The sequence below is a fragment of the Phyllostomus discolor genome, chromosome X (genome assembly GCF_004126475.2).
Source record: "Phyllostomus discolor isolate MPI-MPIP mPhyDis1 chromosome X, mPhyDis1.pri.v3, whole genome shotgun sequence".
In the NCBI taxonomy this organism is placed as follows: domain Eukaryota; kingdom Metazoa; phylum Chordata; class Mammalia; order Chiroptera; family Phyllostomidae; genus Phyllostomus; species Phyllostomus discolor.
In genome coordinates, this window is record NC_050198.1 from 25,890,931 (window position 1) to 25,904,631 (window position 13,701).

At 37.2% G+C, this 13,701-nt stretch overlaps 1 pseudogene; it reads left to right on the forward strand.

The window, feature by feature from the left end:
• Positions 1 to 12,066: 12,066 nt before the first annotated feature.
• LOC114505254 lies at positions 12,067 to 12,520 on the forward strand (annotated as a pseudogene).
• The last annotated feature ends 1,181 nt before the right edge of the window (positions 12,521 to 13,701 follow it).

A 13,701-nucleotide genomic window follows, 5' to 3' on the forward strand; every position in this document is an offset into this window, starting at 1 on the left:
TCTCTTTCCTTCCTTCTTGTTTTATTCCTTCTTCCTTTCTTTCCAATTTTATCTCTTCTTCCTTCCTTCTTTTTTGTTTTTAAAAAATACCTACAACTGTGACAAAAAAAACAAAACAAAAACAACAACTCTAAAAAACCCTGGAACTTTGAAAAGACTAGAGTTGGACCCAAAGAGAGGGCATCACAACAGCTGAGATAGTGAGACAAATTTCACTTTGCTATTACAGAGAACCTGCAAGTTAATGCATATTTGTATTATTATTATTATTATTTCATTATTCTTACATCTTTTATTTTAATAGTATTTTTGTATTCCTCTTCTTCTGTATAGTTTGCTTTGCTTGGCTGGTTATATTGTATCATTTGACAGGTTTCCCCTGATATCTCTTTCATAGTGTGTTGCTAATTTACTGTCCTTCACTTCACTTGTGTCCCATTAGCACACTACTCAAGGTCCTATACTCCCTATTCTTATCTAGATCACATGGACTCTGTCATATGATTGTTGCTCTAATATTATTGTAAATAATAGCTGTTCCATACAATTGTAAATACTTCACAACACCCCTCCTAGATCTAAGCCCACTTCATGGTTTCCTGAACTCCACTACTGTAGTGGTTAACTCTATTCTGTCACATACTACACCTATTTACTATCCTTTACTCTCACCTTACATCAGAAACTGACCTCCCACAACCTCACTGCTTTCTAGATCTAACTCACAATCTTTCCCTCCCCAACAAGAGTCTTATCTTCTTTTCACCCTTTCTAAAAATTGGCTAGTTGGTGGAAAATCATGGTTAACACTGTACATAGCCAAAGGATCTCCTATCTCTTCTCTACCGGCTACTACTGTAAATATAGAATACTTTCTTGCTTTCTTAAACCATTTTGCCTCCCCCCTTCAAATGATCACAAAAAAGAGTAGGTGGAAGCAGTAAAAACCAGGATACCCACTGGAAGAGGAAACCCAACAACAAAGGAACCACTAACAGATAACAACAGAAGAAGGTGAAGGAGGGAGTGGAAACCACACAAACTTCCATCCAGGAAATGAAGAATCAAACTAAATAGGGAAGACACTACCCAGTACAAACAACTGAGCAACAGAGCAAGAGCAAGAGCAAGAGAGAATCCTTTAAACCTTGTACACAAAAGAACCAGCTTCAACACAACCTGCCCTCACCAGCACAACAAAATACAAGAGGTGGTGGACAGAGTGACCCTCAGTTAACCAGCTGGTGGGAAGGAACCACCAAAGAAACACCCAACAACAATAAAAACCCAAAGACAAACACAGAGCCAACTTAAATGACAGCCCAAGACCAGTGAGCTCAGGAGATCAAGGAAACTGCACCACTGAAACTCACTGGTATTCTGCCACAGAACTTCAGACCACAAACCCAGGGAGCCAGAACAGATCAATTTAAGAAGCTGAGCTAACAAGAAGAGTCTCACAAACAATGGGAAGGCAAAGAAACAATCCCCAAATGAAAGGAAAGGAGGAAGCCACAGAAAGAATGCTAAATGAAATAGAGGCAACTCAACTATCAGATATTGAGTTCAAAGCAATGATTGGAAGCTCAATGACCTCACAATGAGCTACCAGAAACTACAGGGAAACTACAATGAACTCACTGCAAACTATATCAACATGAAAAAGAAAATAGAAACAATCACCAAGGGCCAAGAGGAAATGAAGAATACAATTTCTGAACTGAAGAACACAGTAGAAGGAATGAAAAGCAGGATCAATGAGGCAGAAGATTGGATCAGTGAGCTAGAGCACAAAGTAGAAGAAAACACCCAGAAAGAGAAAGAAAAAAAAAAAACAGGATCAGAAATAATAAGGAGGGATTAAGAGAAATTCAAGACAACATGAAATGTAATATTATCCGTATAGTACGGATACCAGAAGGAGAGGAAGAAGAGCAAGGGATAGAAAACCTATTTGAAAAAGTAATGATGGAAAACTTCCTTAATTTGATGAGAGAAAAAGTCACACAAATCCAGGAAACACAGAGAGTCCCAATCAAGAGGAACCCAAGAGACCCACTTCAAGACATATCATAATTAAAATGGCAAAATTCCAAGACAAAGAGAGAATCTTAAAGGCAGCAAGGGATAAACAGTAAGTAACATACAAGGGAGCCCCAATAAGGTTAGCAGCTACCTTCTCAATGGAAACATTCCAAGCCAGAAGAGAATGGCAAGAAATATTCCAAGTAATGAGAACCAGAGGTCTGCAACCAAGGCTACTTTACCCAGCAAGACTTTCAATCAAGATAGAAGGCCAAATACGGAGCTTCCCAGACAAAAGAAGTCTAAAAGAATACACCTCCACCAAACCAGCTCTGCAAGACATGCTAAAGGGACTGCTTAAAGGAAAAGAAGGAAAAGAGACACACACACACACACACACACACACACACACAGAGACAGAGAGAGAGAGAGAGAGAGAGAGAGAGAGAGAGAGAGAGAGAGAGAGGGAAACACAGGTACGAAAATGGCAATGAATAAGTACCTGTCAATAATAACCTTAAACGTAAATGGATTAAATGCTGCAATCAAAAGACATAGAATACCTGAATGGATAAGAAAGCATGAACCACACATATGCTGCCTACAAGAGACCCACCTCAGAGCAAAAGACCTACACAGACTGAAAATGAAGGACTGGAAACAAATTTTCCAAGCAAATGGACAGGAAATTGAAAACCTGGGGTAGCAATATTCATATTAGACAAAACAGACTTCCCAAAAAGGGCCATAGAGAGAGACCCAGAAAGTCACTACATAATATTCAAGGGAAGAATCCACCAAGAAGACATGAACATTGTAAATATATATGCACCCAACATGGAGCACCCAAATACATAAAGAAAATGTTACAGGACTTCAAAAAAGATATCGACAGTAACACAATTATAGTAGGGATTTTAATACCCCACTGTTAAAAATGGATAGATCTTCCAAACAAAATATCAACAAAGATAATGTGGTATTGCACAATGCCCTAGATGAAATGAACTTAACTGATATAAATAGAGAGAGCCTTTGTCCCAAAGAAGCTAAGTACATATTATTTTGAAATACACATGGAATGTTTTCAAAGATAGACCACATGATAGGACACAAAACAAGCCTCAACAGATTCAAGAAAATTTAAATCATATCAAGCATTTTCTCTGACCACAAAAGACTGAAACTAAAAGCCAAACCCAAGGAAAAAAAACCAAAACATTTAAACTCATGGAGATTGAATAGCATGCTACTAAATAATGAATGGGTCAAGAATGAAATTAGGGAAGAAATTAAAAAGTTTCTGGAAACAAATGAAAATGAACTCACAGCAACCCAAAACTTATGGGACACAAGGAAGGCAGTCCTGAGAGGGAAGTTCATAGTGATATGGGCCTACCTAAAAAAGATAGAAACATTTCAAACAACCAACCTAACTCTACACCTACAATAACTCAAGGAACAACAATGAAGACAGCCCAGAGAAAGTAGAAGGAAGGAAATAACCAAGATCAGAGCAAAATTATATGACATAGACACTAAAACAAAATTCTAAGCATCAATGAATCCAGGAGCTGGTTCTTTGAAAAGATAAACAAAACTAACAAAACTTTAAGCAGGCTTATTATGAAAAAAAGAGAGGGGACCCAAAGAAACACAATAAAAATGAAAGAGGAGAGATTACAACTGATACCACAGAAATACAAAACAATTATAAAAAATTACAATGAAGAACTGCATGCCAAGAAATTTGAAAACCTGGGTGAAATGGACAAATTTCTAGAAAAATATAATCCTCCAAAACTCAATGAAGAAGCATAAAGCCTGAACAGACCAATAACAGCAGATGAAATTGAAACAGTAATCAGAAAACTCCTGACAAACCAAAGCCCAGGTCCAGATGGTTTCACAGGAGAATTCTACAAAGCATTTAAAGAAGAGCTAACCCCTATCCTTCTCAGACTATTCCAAGAAATCCAGAATGATGGAAGACTCCCAAACTCTTTTTATGAAGCCAGCATCATTCTAATCCCAAAACCAGATAAAGACACAATGAAGAAAGAAAACTTCAGGCCAATATCGTTGATGAACATTGATGCTAAAATTCTCAACAAAATATTGGGAAACCGCATCCAAAAATACATTAGAAAGATCATACACCATGACCAAGTAGGATTCATCCCAGGGTTGCAAGGATGGTTCAATATTCGCAAATCAGTAAATGTAATACATCACATAAAAAAAAGCAAACACAAAAATCACATGATTATGTCAGTCGGTGCGCAAAAAGCATTTGATAAGGTACAGCACCTGTTTATGATAAAAACACTCAGCAAAGTGGGAATAGAGGGAGCATTCCTCAACATAATGAAGGCCATATATGGGAGACCTACAGCCAACATCATACTCAATGGGCAAAAACTAAAACCTTCCACTAAGTTCAGGCATAAGACAAGGTTGTCCACTTTCACCACTTTTATTCAATATAGTATTGGAAGTTTTAGCCACAGTGATCAGACATGAAAAAGAAATAAAAGGCATCCAAATTGAAAAGGAGGAAACAAAACTGTCATTGTTTGCAGACTACATGATAGTGTACATAGAAAATTCTATAGACTCCACCAAAAGTCTGCTTGACCTAATAAATGAATTTGGCAAAACAGCAGGATACAAAGTCCATATCCAGAAATCAAAGGCATTTTTGTATACCAACAATGAAATAGGAGAATCAGAATTTTTAAAAAATCCCATTCAATATAGCAAAAAGAAAAATAAAATACCTAGGAATAAACCTAACCAAGGAGGCAAAAGACCTGTATGCGGAAAATGACACAACACTGAAGAAAGAAATCAAGGAAGACATAAACAAATGGAAACATATACCATGTTCATGGATTGTAAGAATTAACATCATCAAAATGTCCATACTACCCAAAGCAATTTACAGATTCAATGCAATATCTATAAAAATACCAATGTCGTATTTCACAGACATAGAAGAAATACATAAAAAATTATATAAAACCATAAAAAATCCTGAATAGCTGCTGCAATTTTGAGAAAGAAGAGTAAAGTAGAAGGGATCACAATACTTGATACCAAACTGTATTACAAGGCCACTGTAATCAGAACAGCCTGGTACTGGCATAAAAACAGGCACATGGACCAATGGAACAGAACAGAGAGCCCAGAAATAAACCCAAGTCTCCATTGTCAATTAATATTCAACAAAGTCAGCAGCAACATAAAATGGAGTAACAAGAGCCTCTTCAACAAATGGTGTTGGGAGAACTGGACAGCCACGTGCAAAAAAATGAAACTCGAGCACCAACTTATACCATACACAAAAATAAATTCAAGGTGGATAAAAGATTTAAATATAAGCCATGTCACCATTAAAGTCCTATAGGAAAACACAGGCAGGAAAATCTCAGATAGTTTTATGCAGCAATATTTTTACTGATATGTCCTTTAGAGCAAGGGACATAAAGGAAAGAATAAACAAATGAGATCTCATCAAAATAAAAAGCTTCTACATGGCTAAAGAAAACAGTATTAAAATCAAAAGAGAACCAACTGTATGGGAAAACATATTTGCCAATGATACCTCAGACAAGGGTTTAATCTCCAAAATATATAAAGAACTTACATGACTCCACTCTAACAAGACAAGCAACTCAATTAAAAAGTGGGCAAAGGACTTGAACAGATGCTTCTCCAAGGAGGACATACAGAGGATCCAGAAACACATGAAAAGATGCTCAATATCACTAGCTATCAGAGAGATGCAAATTAAAACCACAATGAGATGCCACTTCACACCAGTCAGAATGGCCATCATAAACAAAGCAACAAACAACAAGTGTTGGAGAGGTGGTGGAGAAAAGGGGACCCTAGTGCACTGTTGGTGGGATTGCAGACTGGTACAACCACTATGGAAAACAGCATGGGATTTTCTCAGAAAACTAAAAATGGGTCTTCCTTTTGACCCAGCAATTCCACTGCTAGGATTATATCCTAAGAACCCTGAAACATCAATCCAAAAGAACCTATGCACCCCAATGTTCCTAGCAGCACAATTTACAGTAGCCAAGTGTTGGAAGTAAGCTGGGTGCCCATCAGAAGAGAACATTTTTAATTCAAGCATTTTTCTTTTCTCAAATTATTTCCTTAAAATTAATTCCCCAGCAAATCGGCATCTTTGTCAAAAGAAAGAAACATAAAACATAAGACAACTGTAACTGAACAACAATAATATAATTTTAAAGAAGAGAAAGAAAGAACTTTTGATGCAATATGAGGGGCCACATTTCTTTCCAATAGCCAGTGGGCATTGCTTTACCTTTACCTCACCCTAGAAGAGTAGATGTGTGACAGTTTTGGCTGCACATGTTTTTATTGCCACTATAAAATTTTTGCTAGTATAACAAAAAAATGACACCTCAAAATTATTTTATTTTATTTTTTTTGTGTGTTTAGGAACTGAAATTACTTTAAATTTCATTTATTTATTTGGGATCATAAGCAACTTCTGATATCTTTATTTCCTAATTTTAATTACCTCTTTATATCTCTTGCTCATTTGGTATATTTGACTTTTGAACAAAAATAACATCACCCTTACCTCAACCTATTCCAATAAACATTTTTCTGTATCTTTCAATGCATAGGATAAATTTGTATCACAAATATAGATGTGAACCCTGAAAAAAATTAATGAAACAAATGCTCTTTTGTTCTTTACCTTCTGCATGGGGTCGCTGCTCACAGCAAAAGCAGTTTTTATTTTAAAAAATTTCCTCTTGCAGTTTGGTGCCTGTATATAAATAAGAGTTTTTGCATTGTTTTCCTTGATGAAAAGGCAGATTTCCCATATCAAAAGTGTCTTTCAAGAATAATATGAATGTCTTTAGCTTTTGTTTTATTTCTGAGAGAAATTAAATGGCAAATTTTAACATCTATCATCTATTTAGAAAGTTGTATGCTTTCTAGCAATGCCTTATACAAAAATGGTCCTCTCAAATTTTCTTTGATTTGCCATCAATTCCAACTAATTGATTTTTTCGTCTCACCACTCTTTGTATCTCTCTACCCAGTGACCCTCCCACACCCTGATGTTGGAACTGTCAACCTACAGTCTGCATTGGGAGGGATATATTGATGATTAACCACAAGCACTTTACCCAAGTAGCTTCACTTTTCAATAGACTGTGTTAGTGTAGATTGATTATCTGGTATTCTTCTATAAGAGAAATTTGTTTCTCTATAAGAGAAATTAATGTGCACAGAATCTACTTAGCCCTATATCGTGATTTCATATAAATATTATTATTCTACCATTTTTAGGGCTAAGTCATTACATAATTATACCATCAGACAAATTATTTTTTCTGTAAAGACAGGAAATATTTTAGGCCCTGCTGGCACGTAAGATTTTTTGTTGCATGTTTCCTCTTCCTCTTTCTCTTCCCCCAGTTTCTGTCCTCCTCCTCCTTCTTCTTTCCTTTTTTCTTTTCTTTTCTTCTCCTCCTTCTTCTTCCTCCCACTCCTTCTCCTCCTTCTCCTCCTCCTCCTCCTCCTCCTCCTCCTCCTCCTCCTCCTCCTCCTCCTCCTCCTCCTTCTTCTTCTTCTTCTTCTTCTTCTTCTTCTTCTTCTTCTTCTCATCGTAATTTTCTATAGTCCTTCTTGGCTCTAGGTTTCAGTTAGAATTGTGATTTGACATGTGACCTGTAGTTGGCCATCCATCATCTAGAAGAATTCAGATGAAATTCACATGGTTATTTTCTTCTTTGTGAGGGAAATGATGAATGAATAGGATTAGTTAGCTAGCTTTTTTTCTTCTTAAACAATGACAAAAACATATTCATGGTAGTGAGGATGAGCCCATGTGAATGATTACTGTAAATTCTTAACACAACTATTTTTGAGTAGTGATATTCTCTTAAAAAAGAAAACTTTTTTGCATTGATTGTAGAAGATAAAATAGTTTAGTAAAAGTAATAAAATCAGTACAATCACTAGAAAGGAAGAAAGTAAAGAAAAAGAAAGTAAGAATGGAAGGAAGGAAGGAAGGAAGGAGAAAGAAAGAAAGAAAGAAAGAAAGAAAGAAAGAAAGAAAGAAAGGAAGGAAGAAAGAAAAGTTTCCAGTTAATATTTGGAGCTTATGTTTTTTTTTTCTGCACTTCACCAGGAACTTCTTGTGAAGAGAACAAAAATGATTTCATTTTCTGATGGTTCATTGGGAAAACTAGTAGTGATGATTATGAGAATGTGTTTAGAACTGAATTAAAACATAGTACTGAAAGGACTTCATACCAATACATTTTTTCCTACTTTGATTTCTATCATGAGATTGTTAATAAGTTGTGCTTTTACATTTATCAAAAGGACTTATGCACAAATGTGCAGATAATTATCATTTGTGGCACTGGAACCTTACCTTATATTTTTCATTCAGTGAGTCTCATAACAGAGTTCCTCCATTATTTTTTCTTTTCTACTTATTTCAATTTCTTAAAGTAACTTCTTATGCAGTCTGTATTAATCTGCTTAGGCTGCCAAAACAGACTACTATAGGTTGGGTGTGTAAACAGAGAAATTTATGTTCTCATAGTTCTGGAGACTTTCCAGTTCAAGATTAAGGTGGCTTCTGGTGAGGCATTTCTCTGTGACTTGCAGATGTCCACCTTCTCCCTATGTCCTTACATAGCCTTTTCTCTGTGTGGGTGTAGAGAGAGTGAGGGAGCTCTGATGTCTTTTGCTCTTCTTATAAGGTGACAGTCTTTTTGGATTAGGGCTCTATACTATTACCTCATTTAAGTTTTATTACCTCCTTATAGGCCCTATTTCCAAATAGTCACATTGGGAGTTAAGACTTCAATGTATGATTTTTTTTTGATGGGGAGAGCACTGTTAAAGCCCATAACACAGTCAAAATAGGTATTACAAATTTCATTATTAAATCCCTTGGCCCCTCACTCAGAATCTGTTTACCTCACTCTATAATCAATTCTAAAAAAATTTATTTCACACCTAAGCTCATACAAAGTTTATAAAATAAAATTAGAATAAAGGAGAGGAGGTCCTATAGAGAGATATATTGACTGACCACAGGCTGAAGGATACATTGGACATGAGACTACCTGTTATCAGAAGATAACATAAAAATATAAAAAGAAGGAGATTCAAGCATCAATTAGTACAATAGTCTGGAGCTATGGAGTGCAGAGACAATGGACTCTACAGAATTTGGAAGAACCTGAGGGCATCACTCATTAGCATTCCATGGAAATGAATGCCCATAATGACTAAGTCAATAAGAAAAAGTTCTTTGTTTAAGAAGGAAGAAAGAATGTAACATATTTTAGACAGATAGTGTATGATAAACATGTGTGATTGCTTAGAAGGACAAATCCTTATATCCCTGGAGAGGTCCTGGTCCATCTTTAGTGTCTTTCTTCCTGGGAAGCAAGGTTCAAGGCCCACACTAACACAATGCCTTATGTCTCTATTTCCCCCTTTTCTCTCCTCATACCTTCCCAGAAAAATCTTGCTTAAGTCTGGCTCTTAAAATCTTTCTCCCTTCATTTTTTACTTACACTTTTGTTCTGTTATACTAGAGGCTCTCTATTCTCCTAGACCCTAGGGTATTAAGCTTTTGGAAACCAAAACCAGGAAATTTGTAGATTATGTTAGCTTTTAGTCCAGTCCTCCCTACACTACCTGCAGGTAAGGAACTTAAAACTGACTCTGAACTTGAATGAGATGGGGTGGCAAGGGGGACAAACCCAGGAAAACTAAGAACAAACACATCTGTTCCCAGACTTTTCATAACAACTCTTTGAGGTAGATACTGTTATCATCCTCATCTTTCAGAGGAGAAAACAGTCTCAGAGAAGTTAAATTGCAGAAGGTCAAACAGTTAGTAAGTGATGAGGTGGCAGGCCAGGATTCAAATTCAGTTTTGTCAGCTCCTATGCCTACTGTCTCCATCTTTCCCCACTATGTATCCTCAGTAGGAAAAGAACAGTTTCCTAACTGATATGATGAACTTTGTTGAAATTAATGTTTCATTAATTTGTTTACTTAAGAAGTAATAGGGACTTCTGGAATCCGATTTTATGGGAGCTCGTGTTTTCCAGCAACAAACCTGGGCCATGAAAGTGACTTTCCTGAGAAATGGGTCTTGGCAACTAGAGTCGATGTCAAAGCTGTCAAAAACTAATGTCAAGAGTTCCCATAAGATTATCAGCTGATTTCTCAAAAGAAAACTTGCAGGCAAGAAGGGTTGGAAAGAAGTATTCAAAGTCATGAAAGGCAAGGACCCACATTCAAGATTACTCTATCTAGCAAAGCTATCATTTAGAATGGAAGGACAGATAAAGTGCTTCCCAGATAAGGCCAAGTTAACAGAGTTCATCATCACCAAGCCCTTATGATATGAAATGTTAAAGGGACTTATCTAAGAAATAGAAGATCAAAAACCATGAACAGCAAAATGACAACAAACTCATAACTATCAACAACTGAACCTAAAAAAACAAACTAAGCAGACAAGTAGAACAGAAACAGAATCACAGAAGTGGAGATCACATGGAGGGTTATCAGTGGGGAAGGAGGGAGAATGGGAGAAAAGGTACAAGGAATAAAAGCATAAATAGAAGGTACAAAATAGACAGGGGGAGGTTAAGAATAACATAAGAAATGGAGAAGCCAAAGAACTTATATGTCTAACCCATGGACCTGAAGTAAGGGCAGGGGGAATGCTGGCGGAAGGGGGTATATAGAGTGGAGGGGAATAAAGGGGCAAAAAAATGAGACAACTGTAAAATCATAACCAAGAAAACATACTTAAAAAAACAATGTTGAAACCAACATCAAAAAAGCCAAGATCAAAACATGCAGGCCATGTGGCTCAAATGATTGGGCCTTTTTGGGAGTTAAATAACATTATAGATACACCAAGGATACCTCCTAATTGTACAACTTCAGGGGTGGTATTTAATTTAATTTTCTTGTTTTTAAAGTTTTATTTATTTATTTTTAGAGAGATGGGAAGGGAGGGAGAAACAGAGGGAAAGAAACATCAGTCAGTTGCCTCTCACATGCCCCCAACCAGGGATCTGGCCTGCAAACCAGGTATGTGCCCTGACTAGGATTCGAACCATGACCTTACAGTTCACTGGCCAGCACTCAGTCCACTAAGCCACACAAGCCAATGCATAATTTTATTTTCCAAAGATAACAATAAGCAGCATGTGTAATTAGAAATTAACTGGTATACTTTGAATTATGCAAACAGCAGTAAAGATGGAAAACATTAAGCAAAAATGTAAAAATTTTTTGTCAGCATTATTTTACTTAACTCAGTTTTCATGGTTGAGCTTTTCAGAGTTGTTTTTCTTTCCTTCTTGTGTCAGTGGTGTTCTACATGTGACACTGTTGGTCTGAATCCCAGATTCAAGAGCTGGAAGTTTCACCCTGCTGAATAGTTTAGGCTGGTTTCGTTCAGCAGGCGGAGGCTTCATCAATGGCAACACCTCTCAGCCATATGTCAATAAATAAATGTTATAATAGGAAACAAATGCAGAAAGTGAGTCATCAGCTTTCTGTCTCCTCCTCAGGAAAGTTGCATTAGTCATACAATGAAACACATTTCATCCCCTTCTCTTTTCCTTTATAAAAATCCTTTTCACTTTGAGTTTCCAAGGCTACTACAAGTTCAGTTGTAGATATCAAGTAACTTGGATGGTAAGCTCCCAAAAGAACTGGAAGTGACCACCACTCACAAGGACAGTATGAAACAGAAAACAAGCTGCCACGTGGCTAGTTGGTGGATTCAGAGACCACCCTTTCTGAGAGTTCGGATTTTGGAATGCTTCGTAGGGTGAAGTAATCATACAAACAACCAGCTGTTGCAACTAAAGTCTTTTCATAGTTTCCACTTTTGCAGTTGTGGAAAAACATGCAAGATAAAGGTGAGTTCTGTCTGGGGGCCTAATTAAAGCAGGGCCCTAAAGAATTGAAACCCAGTCTGCACTTGGTAGGTGTCCATCCCACACCTAAGACAGGAAGATGGTGGTCACAAAGAAGATGAAAAAGTTGCTGGAGTTGATTAACTCTAGGCTCTAACTTGTTATGAAAAGTGGCAAGTATGTGCTGGGGTACAAGCAGACTCAGAAGATGATCAGACAAGGCAAAGCCAAACTAGTCATCTTTGCTAACAACTGTCCAGCTCTGAGGAAATCTGAAGTAGATTACTATGCCATGTTGGCCAAGACTGGTGTCCATCACTACTGTGGCAACAATATTGAATTGGGCACAGCACGTGGAAAATACTACAGAGTGTCCACACTGGCTATCATTGATCCAGGTGATTCTGATATCATTAGAAGCATGCCAGAACAGACTGGTGAAAAGTAAATTGTGCAAAATTTTTCTTTAATAAAACTCGCCAGAGCTTGGTTTAAAAACTGCAAAAAAAAAAAAAAAAAAAGGAATTGAAACCCTATATTTTAGAGAAGAGTTGATTATCCTGACTACTTCTTGATTTAACAGCTTAATTTGGCTTATTCTTAAACCTGGAAATAATGGATGGTACCTCACAGTAGACTATTGCAACCATCATTTCATGGTCCCATTCACTGAGACCCCCATACCAAATATTTTTGAAATTACTTATTCTAGCCAATCAGCAACTGGTAAATACTTTGCAGTCATAGATTTAGATAATATGTTTTGTGTCTATTGCAAAGCTTCTCAGTCACAGTCTGCCTTCTCCTCTGAAGGGACTGTATTCACTTTTACCAGGTTATCCGTGGCATATCTCAACAGTCCAACAGTAGTACAAACCCTTGCTTCCCAAATCTTAACATGTTTCTTTCTCTAGGAGCACACATATGACATCAAACCAATGAAATCCTCATCTGAGGAGCTTATTTTGACACACTTATTCATGACATACAAACACTCACAGATGAGCTCACAAAAAGGGAATGGGCCATTGCCCCACACATGGTATTCCCTGCTACATCAGTTAAATTCCTGACATTGTCAAGAAACAGCTATCAACTTTCTCAGCACTCAGAACATTTAAACAAACCTAGCATATTTTAGTTTTGGGGGGTTCTGGTGGCAGTATATTTCTCACTTATGAATTTTACTTAAGACTATTTATACTGTTACATATCGGTATATTTTGAATGGGTTACCTACAACAAAAGGCTCCAAAATCTGTACAAATTGCAGGAAAACAGGCACTAATGTTAATGCCCCCCAGATACTCCATCTCTGTAGATGCTTTAGCGACCTCCTCTCATGCCCCATGGAATCTCTGGACTGCCCATTATGGACATCAATTACCAATGCCTTTATGTAGGAAACTGCCCTCTTTATCCACATGCTTTATACCATTAGAGGGAAAAGTACTGGCTGCATCCGGGGCCCTTTTGAAGATGAGGGTTCTCAAAGGCTCTTGAGCATGTGACCCTCCTTACTCAGCTGACTGTTATACATTAGGCCATGAAAGCAGCATCTTGCAAGCTCAGTGTGGTCACTGAGGTTTCCTTCATACCAGATGGAGCCAAATCATCTTGGTGTTCTGGTGCATCCCATCTGCAGGGGCAGTGACCTCCCCTGTTCTCAGTTCCTTGGCAGAAGCCATGGTACTGGAATTCA